The sequence below is a fragment of the Ambystoma mexicanum genome, chromosome 2p, assembly GCF_040938575.1.
Source record: "Ambystoma mexicanum isolate Mex_15411 chromosome 2p, UKY_AmexF1_1, whole genome shotgun sequence".
NCBI classification, from domain to species: Eukaryota; Metazoa; Chordata; class Amphibia; order Caudata; family Ambystomatidae; genus Ambystoma; species Ambystoma mexicanum.
Window position 1 is genome coordinate 55,252,194 of NC_090923.1, and position 20,216 is coordinate 55,272,409.

The window sequence follows — 20,216 nt, forward strand, 5'->3', positions numbered from 1 at the left end:
GTGCATCAGGACCCCTGATTCCACAACCCCTGATTCGACATTCCTACCCTGGAATGGTATGAACTATCATTATGCCTGGGCACTCAACCTCACAGAAGGACCACTGATTCCACATTCCTACCCTGGAATGGTATGAAGTATCATTATGCCTGGGCACTCAACCTCACATCAGGTCCCCTGTTTCCACAATCTTACCCTGGAATGGTATTAACTATCATTATGCCTGGGCACTTAACCTCACATCAGAATCCCTGATTCCACATTCCTACCCTGGAATGGTACACAATATCATTATGCCAGGACCTGTGCATCAGGACCCTGATTCCATGACCCCTGATTCCACATTCTTACCCTGGAATGGTATGAACTATCATTATGCCTGGGCACTCAACCTCACAGCAGGACCACTGATTCCACATTCCTACCCTGGAATGGTTTGAAATTTCATTATGCCTGGGCACTCAACTTCACCTCAGGACCCTGATTCCACATTCCTACCTTGGAATGAAATGAACTATCATTATGCCTGGGCGCTCAACCTCACATCAGGTCCCCTGATTCCACATTCCTACCCTGGAATGGTACGGACTATCATTATGCCTGGACACTCAACCTCACAGCAGGACCCCTGATTCCACATTCCTACCCTGGAATGGTACGAACTATCATTATGCCTGGGCACTCAACCTCACAGCAGGACCACTGATTCCACATTCCTACCCTGGAATGGTTTGAAGTTTCATTATGCCTGGACACTCAACTTCACATCAGGACCCTGATTCCACATTCCTACCTTGGAATGGTACAGACTATCATTATGCCTGGGCACTCAACCTCACAGCAGGACCACTGATTCCACATTCCTACCCTGGAATGGTATGAAGTTTCATTATGCCTGGGCACTCAACTTCACATCAGGACCCCTGATTCCACATTCCTACCTTGGAATGGTATGAACTATCATTATGCCTGGGCACTGAACCTCGCATCAGGTCCCCTGATTCCACATTCCTACCATGGAATGGTACGAACTGTCATTATGCCTGGGCACTCAACCTCACAGCAGGACCATTGATTCCACATTCCTACTCAGGAATGGTATGAAGTATCATTATGCCTGGCCACTCAACCTCACATCAGAACCCCTGATTCCACATTCCTACCCTGGAATGGTATGAACTGTCATTATGCCTGGGCATTCAACCTCACAGCAGGACCACTGATTCCACATTCCTACCCTGGAATGGTATGAAGTACCATCATGCCTGGGCACACACCTCACATCAGGACCCTGATTCCACATTCCTACCCTGGAATGGTATGAAGTATCACTATGCCTGGGCACACAACCTCACATCAGGTCCCCTGATTCCACATTCCTACCCTGGAATGGTATGAACTATCATTATGCCTGGGCACACAACCTCACATCAGAACCCTGATTCCACATCCGTACCCTGGAATGGTACAAACTATCATTATGCCAGGATGCGTGCATCAGGACCCCTGATTCCACGACCCCTGATTCCACATTCCTACCCTGGAATGGTATGAACTATCATTATGTCTGGACACTCAACCTCACATCAGAATCTCTGATTCCACATTCCTACCCTGGAATGGCACAAACTATCATTATGCCAGGACCCGTGCATCAGGACCCCCGATTCCACGACCCCTGATTCCACATTCCTACCCTGGAATGGTATGAACTATCATTATGCCTGGGCACTCAACCTCACATCAGAACCCCTGATTCCACATTCCTACACTGCAATGGTATGAACTATCATTATGCCTGGGCACTCAACCTCACATCAGGACCCCTGATTCCACATTCCTACCCTCGAATGGTATGAACTCTCATTATGCCTGGGCACTCAACCTCACATCAGGACCCCCGATTCCACATTCCTACCCTGGAATGGTATGAACTATCATTATGCCTGGCCACTCAACCTCACATCAGGACCCCTGATTCCACATTCCTATCCTGGAATGGTATGAACTCTCATTATGCCTGGGCACTCAACCTCACATCAGGTCCCCCGATTCCACATTCCTACCCTGGAATGGTGTGAACTATCATTATGCCTGGGCACTCAACCTCACATCAGGACCCCTGATTCTACATTCCTACCCTGGAATGGTATGAACTCTCATTATGCCTGGGCACTCAACCTCACATCAGGTCCCCCGATTCCACATTCCTACCCTGGAATGGTATGAACTATCATTATGCCTGGGCACTCAACCTCACATCAGGACCCCTGATTCCTTGACCCCTGATTCCACATTCCTACCCTGGAATGGTATGAACTATCATTATGCCTGGGCGCTCAACCTCACATCAGAATCCCTGATTCCACATTCCTACCCTGGAATAGTATGAACTATCATTATGGCTGGGCACTCAACCTCACATCAGAACCCCCTGATTCCACATTCCTACCCTGGAATGGTATGAACTATAATTATGCCTGGGCACTCAACCTCACCTCAGGTCCCCTGATTCCACATTCCTACCCTGGAATGGTATGAACTGTCATTATGCCTGGGCACTCAACCTCACATCAGGACCCCTGATTCCACATTCCTACCCTGGAATGGTATGAACTGTCATTATGGCTGGGCACTCAACCTCACATCAGAACCCCTGATTCCACATTCCTACCCTGGAATGGTATGAACTATCATTATGCCTGGGCACTCAACCTCACCTCAGGTCCCCTGATTCCACATTCCTACCCTGGAATGGTATGAACTATCATTATGCCTGGGCACTCAACGTCACCTCAGGTCCCCTGATTCCACATTCCTACCCTGGAATGGTATGAACTATCATTATGCCTGGGCACTCAACCTCACCTCAGGTCCCCTGATTCCACATTCCTACCCTGGAATGGTATGAACTATCATTATGCCTGGGCACGCAACCTCACCTCAGGTCCCCTGATTCCACATTCCTACCCTGGAACGGTATGAACTATCATTATGCCTGGGCACTCAACCTCACATCAGGACCCCTGATTCCTTGACCCCTGATTCCACATTCCTACCCTGGAATGGTATGAACTATCATTATGCCTGGACACTCAACCTCACATCAGGACCCCTGATTCCTTGACCCCTGATTCCACATTCCTACCCTGGAATGGTATGAACTATCATTATGCCTGGGCACTCAACCTCACATCAGGACCCCTGATTCCTTGACCCCTGATTCCACATTCCTACCCTGGAATGGTATGAACTATCATTATGCCTGGGCACTCAACCTCACCTCAGGTCCCCTGATTCCACATTCCTACCCTGGAATGGTATGAACTATCATTATGCCTGGGCGCTCAACCTCACATCAGGTCCCCTGATTCCACATTCCTACCCTGGAATGGTATGAACTATCATTATGCCTGGGCGCTCAAACTCACATCAGGACCCCTGATTCCACATTCCTACCCTGGAATGCTATGAACTATCATTATGGCTGGGCGCTCAACCTCACCTCAGGTCCCCTGATTCCACATTCCTACCCTGGAATGGTATGAACTATCATTATGCCTGGGCGCTCAACCTCACCTCAGGTTCCCTGATTCCACATTCCTACCCTGGAATGGTATGAACTATCATTATGCCTGGGCGCTCAACCTCACATCAGGACCCCTGATTCCACATTCCTACCCTGGAATGGTATGAACTATCATTATGCCTGGGCACGCAACCTCACAGCAGGTCCCCTGATTCCACATTCTTACCCTGGAATGGTATTAACTATCATTATGCCTGGGCGCTCAACCTCACCTCAGGTCCCCTGATTCCACATTCCTACCCTGGAATGGTATGAACTATCATTATGGCTGGGCGCTCAACCTTACCTCAGGTCCCCTGATTCCACATTCCTACCCTGGAATGGTATGAACTATCATTATGGCTGGGCGCTCAACCTCACATCAGGTCCCCCGATTCCACATTCCTACCCTGGAATGGTATGAACTATCATTATGCCTGGGCGCTCAACCTCACATCAGGTCCCCTGATTCCACATTCCTACCCTGGAATGGTATGAACTATCATTATGCCTGGGCGCTCAACCTCACATCAGGACCCCTGATTCCACATTCCTACCCTGGAATGGTATGAACTATCATTATGGCTGGGCACTCAACCTCACCTCAGGTCCCCTGATTCCACATTCCTACCCTGGAATGGTATGAACTATCATTATGCCTGGGCACGCAACCTCACATCAGGACCCCTGATTCCACATTCCTACCCTGGAATGGTATGAACTATCATTATGCCTGGGCACGCAACCTCACAGCAGGTCCCCTGATTCCACATTCCTACCCTGGAATGGTACGAACTATCATTATGCCTGGGCACTCTACTTCATATCAGGACCCCTGATTCCACATTCCTACCCTGGAATGGTATGAATTATCATTATGCCTGGGCACGCAACCTCACATCAGGTCCCCCGATTCCACATTCCTACCCTGGAATGGTACTAACTATCATTATGCCAGAACCCGTGCATCAGGACCCCTGATTCCACAACCCCTGATTCGACATTCCTACCCTGGAATGGTATGAACTATCATTATGCCTGGGCACTCAACCTCACAGCAGGACCACTGATTCCACATTCCTACCCTGGAATGGTATGAAGTATCATTATGCCTGGGCACTCAACCTCACATCAGGTCCCCTGTTTCCACAATCCTACCCTGGAATGGTATTAACTATCATTATGCCTGGGCACTTAACCTCACATCAGAATCCCTGATTCCACATTCCTACCCTGGAATGGTACACAATATCATTATGCCAGGACCTGTGCATCAGGACCCTGATTCCATGACCCCTGATTCCACATTCTTACCCTGGAATGGTATGAACTATCATTATGCCTGGGCACTCAACCTCACAGCAGGACCACTGATTCCACATTCCTACCCTGGAATGGTTTGAAGTTTCATTATGCCTGGGCACTCAACTTCACCTCAGGACCCTGATTCCACATTCCTACCTTGGAATGAAATGAACTATCATTATGCCTGGGCGCTCAACCTCACATCAGGTCCCCTGATTCCACATTCCTACCCTGGAATGGTACGGACTATCATTATGCCTGGACACTCAACCTCACAGCAGGACCCCTGATTCCACATTCCTACCCTGGAATGGTACGAACTATCATTATGCCTGGGCACTCAACCTCACAGCAGGACCACTGATTCCACATTCCTACCCTGGAATGGTTTGAAGTTTCATTATGCCTGGACACTCAACTTCACATCAGGACCCTGATTCCACATTCCTACCTTGGAATGGTACAGACTATCATTATGCCTGGGCACTCAACCTCACAGCAGGACCACTGATTCCACATTCCTACCCTGGAATGGTATGAAGTTTCATTATGCCTGGGCACTCAACTTCACATCAGGACCCCTGATTCCACATTCCTACCTTGGAATGGTATGAACTATCATTATGCCTGGGCACTGAACCTCGCATCAGGTCCCCTGATTCCACATTCCTACCATGGAATGGTACGAACTGTCATTATGCCTGGGCACTCAACCTCACAGCAGGACCATTGATTCCACATTCCTACTCAGGAATGGTATGAAGTATCATTATGCCTGGCCACTCAACCTCACATCAGAACCCCTGATTCCACATTCCTACCCTGGAATGGTATGAACTGTCATTATGCCTGGGCATTCAACCTCACAGCAGGACCACTGATTCCACATTCCTACCCTGGAATGGTATGAAGTACCATCATGCCTGGGCACACACCTCACATCAGGACCCTGATTCCACATTCCTACCCTGGAATGGTATGAAGTATCATTATGCCTGGGCACACAACCTCACATCAGGTCCCCTGATTCCACATTCCTACCCTGGAATGGTATGAACTATCATTATGCCTGGGCACACAACCTCACATCAGAACCCTGATTCCACATCCGTACCCTGGAATGGTACAAACTATCATTATGCCAGGATGCGTGCATCAGGACCCCTGATTCCACGACCCCTGATTCCACATTCCTACCCTGGAATGGTATGAACTATCATTATGTCTGGACACTCAACCTCACATCAGAATCTCTGATTCCACATTCCTACCCTGGAATGGCACAAACTATCATTATGCCAGGACCCGTGCATCAGGACCCCCGATTCCACGACCCCTGATTCCACATTCCTACCCTGGAATGGTATGAACTATCATTATGCCTGGGCACTCAACCTCACATCAGAACCCCTGATTCCACATTCCTACACTGCAATGGTATGAACTATCATTATGCCTGGGCACTCAACCTCACATCAGGACCCCTGATTCCACATTCCTACCCTTGAATGGTATGAACTCTCATTATGCCTGGGCACTCAACCTCACATCAGGACCCCCGATTCCACATTCCTACCCTGGAATGGTATGAACTATCATTATGCCTGGCCACTCAACCTCACATCAGGACCCCTGATTCCACATTCCTATCCTGGAATGGTATGAACTCTCATTATGCCTGGGCACTCAACCTCACATCAGGTCCCCCGATTCCACATTCCTACCCTGGAATGGTATGAACTATCATTATGCCTGGGCACTCAACCTCACATCAGGACCCCTGATTCTACATTCATACCCTGGAATGGTATGAACTCTCATTATGCCTGGGCACTCAACCTCACATCAGGTCCCCCGATTCCACATTCCTACCCTGGAATGGTATGAACTATCATTATGCCTGGGCACTCAACCTCACATCAGGACCCCTGATTCCTTGACCCCTGATTCCACATTCCTACCCTGGAATGGTATGAACTATCATTATGCCTGGGCGCTCAACCTCACATCAGAATCCCTGATTCCACATTCCTACCCTGGAATAGTATGAACTATCATTATGGCTGGGCACTCAACCTCACATCAGAACCCCCTGATTCCACATTCCTACCCTGGAATGGTATGAACTATAATTATGCCTGGGCACTCAACCTCACCTCAGGTCCCCTGATTCCACATTCCTACCCTGGAATGGTATGAACTGTCATTATGCCTGGGCACTCAACCTCACATCAGGACCCCTGATTCCACATTCCTACCCTGGAATGGTATGAACTGTCATTATGGCTGGGCACTCAACCTCACATCAGAACCCCTGATTCCACATTCCTACCCTGGAATGGTATGAACTATCATTATGCCTGGGCACTCAACCTCACCTCAGGTCCCCTGATTCCACATTCCTACCCTGGAATGGTATGAACTATCATTATGCCTGGGCACTCAACGTCACCTCAGGTCCCCTGATTCCACATTCCTACCCTGGAATGGTATGAACTATCATTATGCCTGGGCACTCAACCTCACCTCAGGTCCCCTGATTCCACATTCCTACCCTGGAATGGTATGAACTATCATTATGGTTGGGCACTCAACCTCACATCAGAACCCCTGATTCCACATTCCTACCCTGGAATGGTATGTACTATCATTATGCCTGGGCACTCAACCTCACATCAGGACCCCTGATTCCTTGACCCCTGATTCCACATTCCTACCCTGGAATGGTATGAACTATCATTATGCCTGGGCACTCAACCTCACATCAGGACCCCTGATTCCTTGACCCCTGATTCCACATTCCTACCCTGGAATGGTATGAACTATCATTATGCCTGGGCACTCAACCTCACATCAGGACCCCTGATTCCTTGACCCCTGATTCCACATTCCTACCCTGGAATGGTATGAACTATCATTATGCCTGGGCGCTCAACCTCACATCAGAATCCCTGATTCCACATTCCTACCCTGGAATGGTATGAACTATCATTATGGCTGGGCACTCAACCTCACATCAGAACCCCCTGATTCCACATTCCTACCCTGGAATGGTATGAACTATCATTATGCCTGGGCACTCAACCTCACCTCAGGTCCCCTGATTCCACATTCCTACCCTGGAATGGTATGAACTATCATTATGGTTGGGCACTCAACCTCACATCAGAACCCCTGATTCCACATTCCTACCCTGGAATGGTATGTACTATCATTATGCCTGGGCACTCAACCTCACATCAGGACCCCTGATTCCTTGACCCCTGATTCCACATTCCTACCCTGGAATGGTATGAACTATCATTATGGCTGGGCACTCAACCTCACATCAGAACCCCTGATTCCACATTCCTACCCTGGAATGGTATGAACTATCATTATGGCTGGGCGCTCAACCTCACATCAGAACCCCTGATTCCACATTCCTACCCTGGAATGGTATGTACTGTCATTATGCCAGGGCACTCAACCTGACATCAGGACCCCTGATTCCACATTCCTACCCTGGAATGGTATGAACTGTCATTATGCCTGGGCACTCAACCTCACATCAGGACCCCTGATTCCACATTCCTACCCTGGAATGGTATGAACTATCATTATGCCTGGGCGCTCAACCTCACATCAGAATCCCTGATTCCACATTCCTACCCTGGAATGGTATGAACTATCATTATGGCTGGGCACTCAACCTCACATCAGAACCCCCTGATTCCACATTCCTACCCTGGAATGGTATGAACTATCATTATGCCTGGGCACTCAACCTCACCTCAGGTCCCCTGATTCCACATTCCTACCCTGGAATGGTATGAACTATCATTATGCCTGGGCACTCAACCTCACATCAGGACCCCTGATTCCACATTCCTACCCTGGAATGGTATGAACTGTCATTATGGCTGGGCACTCAACCTCACATCAGAACCCCTGATTCCACATTCCTACCCTGGAATGGTATGAACTATCATTATGCCTGGGTACTCAACCTCACTTCAGGTCCCCTGATTCCACATTCCTACCCTGGAATGGTATGAACTATCATTATGCCTGGGCACTCAACGTCACCTCAGGTCCCCTGATTCCACATTCCTACCCTGGAATGGTATGAACTATCATTATGGTTGGGCACTCAACCTCACATCAGAACCCCTGATTCCACATTCCTACCCTAGAATGGCATGAACTGTCATTATGCCTGGGCACTCAACCTCACCTCAGGTCCCCTGATTCCACATTCCTACCCTGGAATGGTATGAACTATCATTATGCCTGGGCACTCAACCTCACATCAGGACCCCTGATTCCTTGACCCCTGATTCCACATTCCTACCCTGGAATGGTATGAACTATCATTATGGCTTGGCACTCAACCTCACATCAGAACCCCTGATTCCACATTCCTACCCCGGAATGGTATGAACTATCATTATGGCTGGGCACTCAACCTCACATCAGAACCCCTGATTCCACATTCCTACCCTTGAATGGTATGAACTATCATTATGCCTGGGCACTCAACCTCACCTCAGGTCCCCTGATTCCACATTCCTACCCTGGAATGGTATGAACTATCATTATGCCTGGGCACTCAACCTCACATCAGAATCCCTGATTCCACATTCCTACCCTGGAATGGTATGAACTATCATTATGCCTGGGCACTCAACCTCACATCAGGACCCCTGATTCCACATTCCTACCCTGGAATGGTATGAACTGTCATTATGGCTGGGCACTCAACCTCACATCAGAACCCCTGATTCCACATTCCTACCCTGGAATGGTATGAACTATCATTATGGCTGGGCACTCAACCTCACATCAGAACCCCTGATTCCACATTCCTACCCTGGAATGGTGTGAACTATCATTATGCCTGGGCACTCAACCTCACATCAGAATCCCTGATTCCACATTCCTACCCTGGAATGGTATGAACTATCATTATGCCTGGGCACTCAACCTCACATCAGGACCCCTGATTCCACATTCCTACCCTGGAATGGTATGACCTGTCATTATGGCTGGGCACTCAACCTCACATCAGAACCCCTGATTCCACATTCCTACCCTGGAATGTTATGAACTATCATTATGCCTGGGCACTCAACCTCACCTCAGGTCCCCTGATTCCACATTCCTACCCTGGAATGGTATGAACTATCATTATGCCTGGGCACTCAACCTCACCTCAGGTCCCCTGATTCCACATTCCTACCCTGGAATGGTATGAACTATCATTATGGCTGGGCACTCAACCTCACATCAGAACCCCTGATTCCACATTCCTACCCTGGAATGGTATGAACTATCATTATGGCTGGGCACTCAACCTCACAGCAGGACCACTGATTCCACATTCCTACCCTGGAATGGTATGAGGTATCATTATGGCTGGGCACTCAACCTCACATCAGAACCCCTGATTCCACATTCCTACCCTGGAATGGTATGAGGTATCATTATGCCTGGGCACTCAATCTCATATCAGGACCCCTGATTCCACATTCCTACCTTGGAATGGTATGAACTATCATTATGCCTGGGCGCTCAACCTCACATCACGTCCCCTGATTCCACATTCCTACCCTGGAATGGTATGAACTATCATTATGTCTGGGCACTCAACCTCACATCAGAATCTTTGATTCCACATTCCTACCCTGGAATGGTATGAGGTATCATTATGCCTGGGCACATAACCTCACATCAGAACCCCTGATTCCACGTTCCTACACTAGAATGATACAAACTATCATTATGCCAGGACGCGTGCATCAGAACCCCTGATTCCATGACCCCTGATTCCACATTCCTACCTTGGAATGGTATGAACTATCATTATGCCTGGGCGCTCAACCTCACATCAGGTCCCCTGATTCCACATTCCTACCCTGGAATGGTATGAACTATCATTATGCCTGGGCGCTCAACCTCACATCAGGTTCCCTGATTCCACATTCCTACCCTGGAATGGTATGAACTATCATTATGTCTGGGCGCTCAACCTCACATCAGGACCCCTGATTCCACATTCCTACCCTGGAATGGTATGAACTATCATTATGCCTGGGCACTCAACCTCACATCAGGACCCCTGATTCCACATTCCTACCCTGGAATGGTATGAACTATCATTATGTGTAACGCTCACCTGATTCTCGCAGAGGCGCCGGTCTTGACTGGGCGACTACCGTATCTTCAAAGGTGATGTGTAGCACCCGGTTGGCTCTTTGGGCTGGACCTCTGTGCACTGTATGCCTGACGTGTAGAGTAAGATGTCTTAGGTAAGTGAATGCCGAGCTCTCCATCTGCCTCGGGGCAGGGTGCTGTAGCCAGTTTCTTCACTGGATAGGTAGCGCAGGCCTCTTGACTTCAGAGGACTGCTGTCCGTCGTTTACTGCACGAACGGTAAGTTTCGAGTCATTCAAATGTCTTTTTAAAGTCTTTAGTAATGATGTCTCTTGTTTTGCAGGGTTCCGGCGATGGCGGATGACGGGCTGAAGTGAGTTGAAGATGGAGCCCGTGTGATGAATAGAAGCGCCTGGAAGCACGTGAGTAAGCGCTTGTTGCCTGCTTCACGATGCGCTCTAACTGTCTTTTTATTTTGCAGGTACGAGTTCGGAGCGGCTGCAGGGTGCCGGAATACCCACTGGATTAGATGTGGAAAGGAGTAATGGCACGTGAGTATTAAAGTTCCCCAATGTCTTTAAACGCACCTTGTTTTGTCTTTCAGATGAGGATGCAGCGCCGAAGGCCTCCGGAGCGTGCGAAGAGTTGGTAAGCTTTTGTCTTTCAGATGCCGGAATGCAGTATGAAGACCTCCGGAGCGCACGAAGAGTAGGTAAGCCTTTGCCTTTCCGATGCCGGAATGCTAACCTGTTCTTTCTTGTCTTTATAGGTGTTGCTGAAGACTGGATTCAGGATGGTAAGCCTTTGCCTTTCAGATGCCGGAATGCTAACCTGTTCTTTCTTGTCTTTATAGGTGTTGCTGAAGACTGGATTCAGGATGGTAAGCCTTTTTCCTTAGGCCCAGGACTGGATGCAGAAGACACGATGAGCGTCCTGCTGCAGAGGGTGCAGAATAACGCAAAGCAAGATTCATCCACCGGGTGTGGTTTAAATAGCCTTCTGTAGTGCTTAGGTGTCTCCTTCCGCAGCCACGCCTAAGTAAGAAAAGAGTTCCTGGTAAGAAAAGAGTTCCTGCCTTCCAGAAGAGTTCCAGTGTTCTAAATCTAGGGAGTGGCTCCAGCCCCACCCAACAGGAAAAGTAGTTCCAAACAGAAGAGGATCAGAGGCTCAACTGGCAGGCAAGTAAGCAGCATGGTCTGCTGCAGGTAAGTCCACCCAAGCATTATGAGCCCGGCGCTTCCAGCGCTGGGACTGGGCATATTTATGAGCCTGGTGCCACTGGCGCCAGGACTGGGTCCAAAAGGTCCCAATTGGGACTGATTGGCACTCGGAACCTGGGTTATGGATCTGCTTCCAAGGGAGTTGGGAAAACCCTGACCTTTTGGAAGCAGAGATCATGACAGTACCCCCCCTCAAGGCCCCTCCCAAACCGGGCTTCTCCGGGGGTTTTGGCTTGTCAGGAAATGGTCGGTGAAATCTTTTGATTAGGCGAGGAGCGTGGACATATTCAGCAGGTTCCCAGGATCTCTCTTGGGGGCCGTAGCCTTTCCAGTCAATTAGGTAGAATAGTTTAGATTTGGAGATCTTGGAGTCCAGAATGCTTTTGACTTCAAACTCGAGTTCTCCATCCACTAGGATAGGTTTTGGAGATTTGGTTAGTCGGGTTTGAGGTTGCACGGGTTTTAATAGAGAGACGTGGAAGACTGGATGTATCTTCATGTGCGGGGGCAAGTCCAACTTGACCGCTACTGGGTTTACTAAGGTAGTGATGGAATAGGGAACAAGGTATCTTGGGTTGAATGTGCGTGGCCCTTTTAGAGATATTTGGTGGATAACCAGACTTGATCCCCTACTTGATAGTGAGGGGCTTCCTTCCGATGTTGATCTGCTCCTTTCTTGTATTGTTCTTTAGCCCTTTGAAGGTGAGAAACAGCTTCCTTAAAGGCTTGGGTGATTGTAGAATGCAGGTAGTCTACTGCTGGTGTTTCAAGATCTTGGAGGGGATCCAACTCCGAGGTTCGAGGGTGACTGCCGTACAAAAGAAAAAACAGGGTTTTCCCAGTTCCCGAGTGGACAGAGTTATTGTAGGCATACTCGGCTATCCAAAGGATATCTTTCCAAGTTTTTTCAGTTTGTTGCAGCATGCAGCGTAAATACTGTTCCAGAGTTTGATTGGTCCTCTCGGTTTGTCCGTCGGTCTGAGGGTGGTGACTGGTCGATAGTCTCACATCAATTTGAGCCGACCGACAGCAACTTCGCCAAAAATTAGAAATAAATTGACTAGCTCGATCCGAAATTAGAACCGAAGGAAAACCGTGCAGTCGGACGATGTTTTCGAGAAATTCTCGGGCCAGAGTTGCTGCTGTTGGCAAGCCTTTGAGCGGAATGAAATGCGCCATCTTGGAGAATAAGTCCACGATTACTAGAATCGTATTGTATCCGGAGCATGGAGGTAGATCGGTGATGAAGTCCATAGAAAGCGTATGCCAAGGGCGAGGTGGGATGTCAATAGGGCGTAAGAGGCCTGCTGGTCTTTCCTTTTGACTCTTGTTTTGGGCGCATACTCCACAGGACATTATAAAGTCTCTGATATCTTTTTTCCAAGACGGCCACCAGAAGTAGCGCTTGATCTTTTCTGAGGTCTTGGCTATACCGGGATGACCTTCCATTAAAGAGTCGTGATAACAAGAGATTACTTTTTTCTGTAAATCTGTGCTGGGTAGGTATAATCGTTCTTGGAAATACAATAAGTTGTCCTTTACTGCAAAGTCCTTTCCCTGCAGATGCCAATTCTGTATATCTGCTGGAGTTACAAGTTGCCTGGCTTTATCCTTAACTTTCTCTATGGATTCTGTGGCGATTACACCCAGAATTCTTTGTTCGGGAATGATTGGTACAGGTTTAGGGTTGATCAAGTGTTCTTCCACTCCCATCCGAGAAAGGGCATCGGCTTTACCGTTCTTTGTACCTGGTCGATAGGTAATTATGAAGTCAAACTCGGCAAAGAATAATGCCCAACGCAGTTGTCTAGAGGATTGGGCTTTTGCGGTTTTCAAATATTGCAGGTTTCGGTGATCCGTAATCACAGTAACGGTGTGTCGGGCCCCCAGCAGATAATGCCGCCAAGCCTTAAAGGCAGACTTGATAGCCAGAAGTTCCTTGTCAGTAATCGTGTAATTTACTTCAGGAGGCGAGAATTTGCGGGACCAAAATGCCACGGGATGCAACTGATTGGTTACCGGGTCCTTTTGTGATAGAACTGCCCCCATGGCAAGGCTTGAAGCATCAGTTTCCACGATGTAGGGGAGTTCGGGGCGAGGGTGTTTTAAGATTGGTGCAGAGATAAATTTAGTCTTCAAATCCTGGAAAGCTTGTTCCGCCTCGGTAGACCATTCAAAACGTTTGTTTTTCTTTAACAAGGCAGTGATGGGCTGGACTATTCGAGAGAATTCGGGGATAAACCTGCGGTAAAAGTTAGCGAAGCCTAACATGCTTTGCACACCTTTTACGGAGGATGGTGATGGCCATTTGAGAACTGCATCGACCTTCTTTGAATCCATACGCACCCCGCCAGGTGATAATATGAATCCCAAGAATTCAACTTCAGTCACGTTGAAAACACATTTTTCCAACTTAGCGAAAAGTTTGTGTTGACGCAATCTTTCGAGGACCATTTTCACGTGTTTCCGATGTTCAGATTCCGATGAAGAATAAACGAGGATGTCGTCAATGTAAACACCAACACATACATCTATGAGCTCTCTGAGGACATCGTTCATAAAATATTGAAAGGCGGCCGGGGCATTGCAAAGTCCGAAGGGCATGACCTGATATTCAAATAGCCCATACTTGGTGCGGAAGGCCGTCTTCCATTCATCGCCCTCTTTTACTCGTACCAAGTGGTAAGCTCCTCTAAGATCCAGCTTTGTATATATGCATGCTTTTCTGACTTGGTCCAGGAGTTCAGGGATCAAAGGTAACGGATATCTATTCTTAACGGTGATCTGGTTCAGGGAGCGATAATCGATACAAGTTCTAAGGTCTCCTTCCTTTTTTGGAACGAAGAACAAAGCTGAAGAAGCAGGGGACTTGGAAGGACGAATAAACCCATTTGCCAGGTATTGATCCAGGTATTGTCGAAGGTGAAGGTTCTCAGGCTCGGTGAGGGCATAAATTCTACTACAAGGAGGAGTAGATCCAGGTATCAGGTCTATCTGGCAGTCAAAAGACCTATGAGGAGGTAGAGAGTTAGCCTGATCCTTCCGGAAAACATCTTGGTATTCTAGGTATTCGGGAGGTAACTGGGGAGTCTCTGAAGAAATTGCGGCCAGTGCAACACCAGGTGGAGGGTGACAAGTAGAGACACATTCTGGAAACTGGACCGTTCTTGCTCGCCAATCGATCAGAGGATTGTGTTTCTCTAACCAAGGTATTCCTAGAATAATCTGAAACTGAGGGGCCTTGATCACATCGAACACGATCTTCTCATGGTGTCCATCTTGACTTACTAGCGTCACTTCTTGAGTGGTATGCGTTACTGGCCCGGAGGCTATCTCCGTACCATCCACCGTAGTAATGACGTCCTTTACAGCCTTGGGACAAAGAGTTAGATTCATCCTCAAAACCATTTCATGATCCACATAATTGCCGATGGCACCGCTGTCGACGTAAGCTTCAATTGCATGTAATCGATCCGGATTATCAGGGCTAATGAGGACCATAGGTATCACGAAATGCGAGGTCACGGAACTGGTTTTTACGCTCGGCAAGAGGACCTCTATTCTTGTCGGGCGAGGTCGTTTCCCTGCTCAGAGTTTGTAACTTTGGTAACCGCAGGTCCTACTGCCTTCTTGGCAGGTTTCACCGGACAGTCTCGAAGAAAGTGCCCTGAGTTTCCGCAATATAGACATAATTGCAACTGTTTCCTCCTTTCCCGCTCCCGTTGTGTTAGAGGACCTTTCAGACCCCCTATTTGCATGGATTCCCCGGAGTCTACTCCTTTGGAAGGAGTTGGCGGTTTGGAAAATACTCGAGCATCAAACTTGGAACGATCGGCCTTCCTGTTCTGCAGCCTGTGATCTATTTGAACGACCAAGTCTATGTAATCCGAACAGTCTTGTGGGGGATTCACTACTTGGGCTAAAACGTCTTTGAGCTCTCCACGTAGACCTATATAAAACAGCGTAATCCTTTTGTCCTCAGGCCATTGTGTTTCCACTATTAGTCTATTGAAAGATGCAATATAAGCCAAAAGGTCTTGATTACCCTGTCGCAACGAAAGAAGCTCATTGTCCAAGGCCTGTCCCTGTGAATGTCTTGCGAACAGTTTTTCCATACTAAGCTGAAAGGCTTGAAAATCATGGAGAACCGGATCATCTTGATGAACTAGAGGGATCGACCAGTCTGCTGCATTGCCACTAAGGTACGAAAGTACAAAAGCTACTTTAGCTTGATCAGTTGGAAAGGCTGCTGGCCGGCATAAGAAGTGCAACCGGCACTGATTGATAAATACTGCAAACCTCTTTGGGTCACCAGAAAATCGCTCGGGCGGAGCCAGAGGTACATTCCCAGGTAGGTTGATCTGCACTGGATTCATAGAGGATGTTGAAGGAAGATTTGCCCCTGATGCGGGTAACGGGGTCTGTCCGGCTTGTGACTGTAGCACTTGTCTAGCAAGATTGTCTGTTCTATCCTTGGAAATAATTAGTTCCCTTCTTAGAGCATTCGTTTCCTGACGAGTTGCATGCACTTCTGCCCTTAGTTCCCCAAGTAACCGGGCTAGGGGGTCAATATCCGAGGTTTCCATAGCGCCTGGGCGAGATTTTTGCGGTAGGCTTTGCGTTCTGTAACGCTCACCTGATTCTCGCAGAGGCGCCGGTCTTGACTGGGCGACTACCGTATCTTCAAAGGTGATGTGTAGCACCCGGTTGGCTCTTTGGGCTGGACCTCTGTGCACTGTATGCCTGACGTGTAGAGTAGTCCACTGGCGCCAGGACTGGGTCCAAAAGGTCCCAATTGGGACTGGTTGGCACTCGGAACCTGGGTTATGGATCTGCTTCCAAGGGAGTTGGGAAAACCCTGACCTTTTGGAAGCAGAGATCATGACAGTATGGCTGGGCACTCAACCTCACCTCAGGTCCCCTGAATCCACATTCCTACCCTGGAATGGTATGAACTATCATTATGCCTGGGCACGCAACCTCACATCAGGACCCCTGATTCCACATTCCTACCCTGGAATGGTATGAGGTATCATTATGGCTGGGCACTCAACCTCACATCAGAACCCCTGATTCCACATTCCTAACCTGGAATGGTATGAGGTATCATTATGCCTGGGCACTCAATCTCATATCAGGACCCCTGATTCCACATTCCTACCTTGGAATGGTATGAACTATCATTATGCCTGGGCGCTCAACCTCACATCAGGTCCCCTGATTCCACATTCCTACCCTGGAATGGTATGAACTATCATTATGTCTGGGCACTCAACCTCACATCAGAATCTTTGATTCCACATTCCTACCCTGGAATGGTATGAGGTATCATTATGCCTGGGCACATAACCTCACATCAGAACCCCTGATTCCACGTTCCTACACTAGAATGATACAAACTATCATTATGCCAGGACGCGTGCATCAGAACCCCTGATTCCATGACCACTGATTCCACATTCCTACCTTGGAATGGTATGAACTATCATTATGCCTGGGCGCTCAACCTCACATCAGGTCCCCTGATTCCACATTCCTACCCTGGAATGGTATGAACTATCATTATGCCTGGGCGCTCAACCTCACATCAGGTTCCCTGATTCCACATTCCTACCCTGGAATCGTATGAACTATCATTATGTCTGGGCGCTCAACCTCACATCAGGACCCCTGATTCCACATTCCTACCCTGGAATGGTATGAACTATCATTATGCCTGGGCGCTCAACCTCACATCAGGACCCCTGATTCCACATTCCTACCCTGGAATGGTATGAACTATCATTATGGCTGGGCACTCAACCTCACCTCAGGTCCCCTGAATCCGAATTCCTACCCTGGAATGGTATGAACTATCATTATGCTGGGGCACGCAACCTCACATCAGGACCCCTGATTCCACATTCCTACCCTGGAATGGTATGAATTATCATTATGCCTGGGCACGTAACCTCACAGCAGGTCCCCTGATTCCACATTCCTACCCTGGAATGGTACGAACTATCATTATGCCTGGGCACTCTACTTCATATCAGGACCCCTGATTCCACATTCCTACCCTGGAATGGTATGAATTATCATTATGCCTGGGCACGCAACCTCACATCAGGTCCCCCGATTCCACATTCCTACCCTGGAATGGTACTAACTATCATTATGCCAGAACCTGTGCATCAGGACCCCTGATTCCACAACCCCTGATTCGACATTCTTACCCTGGAATGGTATGAACTATCATTATGCCTGGGCAGTCAACCTCACATCAGGTCCCCTGATTCCACATTCCTACCCTGGAATGGTACGAACTATCATTATGCCTGGGCACTCAACCTCACAGCAGGACCACTGATTCCACATTCCTACCCTGGAATGGTATGAAGTATCATTATGCCTGGGCACTCAACCTCACATCAGGACCCCTGATTCCACATTCCTACCCTGGAATGGTACGAACTATCATTATGCCTGGGCACTTAACCTCACATCAGAATCCCTGATTCCACATTCCTACCCTGGAATGGTACACAATATCATTATGCCAGGACCTGTGCATCAGGACCCTGATTCCATGACCCCTGATTCCACATTCTTACCCTGGAATGGTATGAACTATCATTATGCCTGGGCACTCAACCTCACAGCAGAACCACTGATTCCACATTCCTACCCTGGAATGGTTTGAAGTTTCATTATGCCTGGGCACTCAACTTCACCTCAGGACCCTGATTCCACATTCCTACCTTGGAATGAAATGAACTATCATTATGCCTGGGCGCTCAACCTCACATCAGGTCCCCTGATTCCACATTCCTACCCTGGAATGAAATGAACTATCATTATGCCTGGGCACTCAACTTCACCTCAGGACCCTGATTCCACATTCCTACCTTGGAATGAAATGAACTATCATTATGCCTGGGCGCTCAACCTCACAGCAGGACCCCTGATTCCACATTCCTACCCTGGAATGGTACGAACTATCATTATGCCTGGGCACTCAACCTCACAGCAGGACCACTGATTCCACATTCCTCCCCTGGAATGGTTTGAAGTTTCATTATGCCTGGGCACTCAACTTCACATCAGGACCCTGATTCCACATTCCTACCTTGGAATGGTACAGACTATCATTATGCCTGGGCACTCAACCTCACAGCAGGACCACTGATTCCACATTCCTACCCTGGAATGGTATGAAGTTTCATTATGCCTGGGCACTCAACTTCACATCAGGACCCCTGATTCCACATTCCTACCCAGGAATGGTATGAAGTATCATTATGCCTGGCCACTCAACCTCACATCAGAACCCCTGATTCCACATTCCTACCCTGGAATGGTATGAACTATCATTATGCCTGGCCACTCAACCTCACATCAGGACCCCTGATTCCACATTCCTATCCTGGAATGGTATGAACTCTCATTATGCCTGGGCACTCAACCTCACATCAGGTCCCCCGATTCCACATTCCTACCCTGGAATGGTATGAACTATCATTATGCCTGGGCACTCAACCTCACATCAGGACCCCTGATTCCACATTCCTACCCTGGAATGGTATGAACTCTCATTATGCCTGGGCACTCATCCTCACATCAGGACCCCTGATTCCTTGACCCCTGATTCCACATTCCTACCCTGGAATGGTATGAACTATCATTATGCCTGGGCACTCAACCTCACATCAGAACCCCTGATTCCACATTCCTACCCTGGAATGGTATGAACTATCATTATGCCTGGGCACTCAACCTCACATCAGGACCCCTGATTCCTTGACCCCTGATTCCACATTCCTACCCTGGAATGGTATGAACTATCATTATGGCTGGGCACTCAACCTCACATCAGAACCCCTGATTCCACATTCCTACCCTGGAATGGTATGAATTATCATTATGCCTGGGCACTCAGCCTCACCTCAGGTCCCCTGATTCCACATTCCTACCCTGGAATGGTATGAACTATCATTATGCCTGGGCGC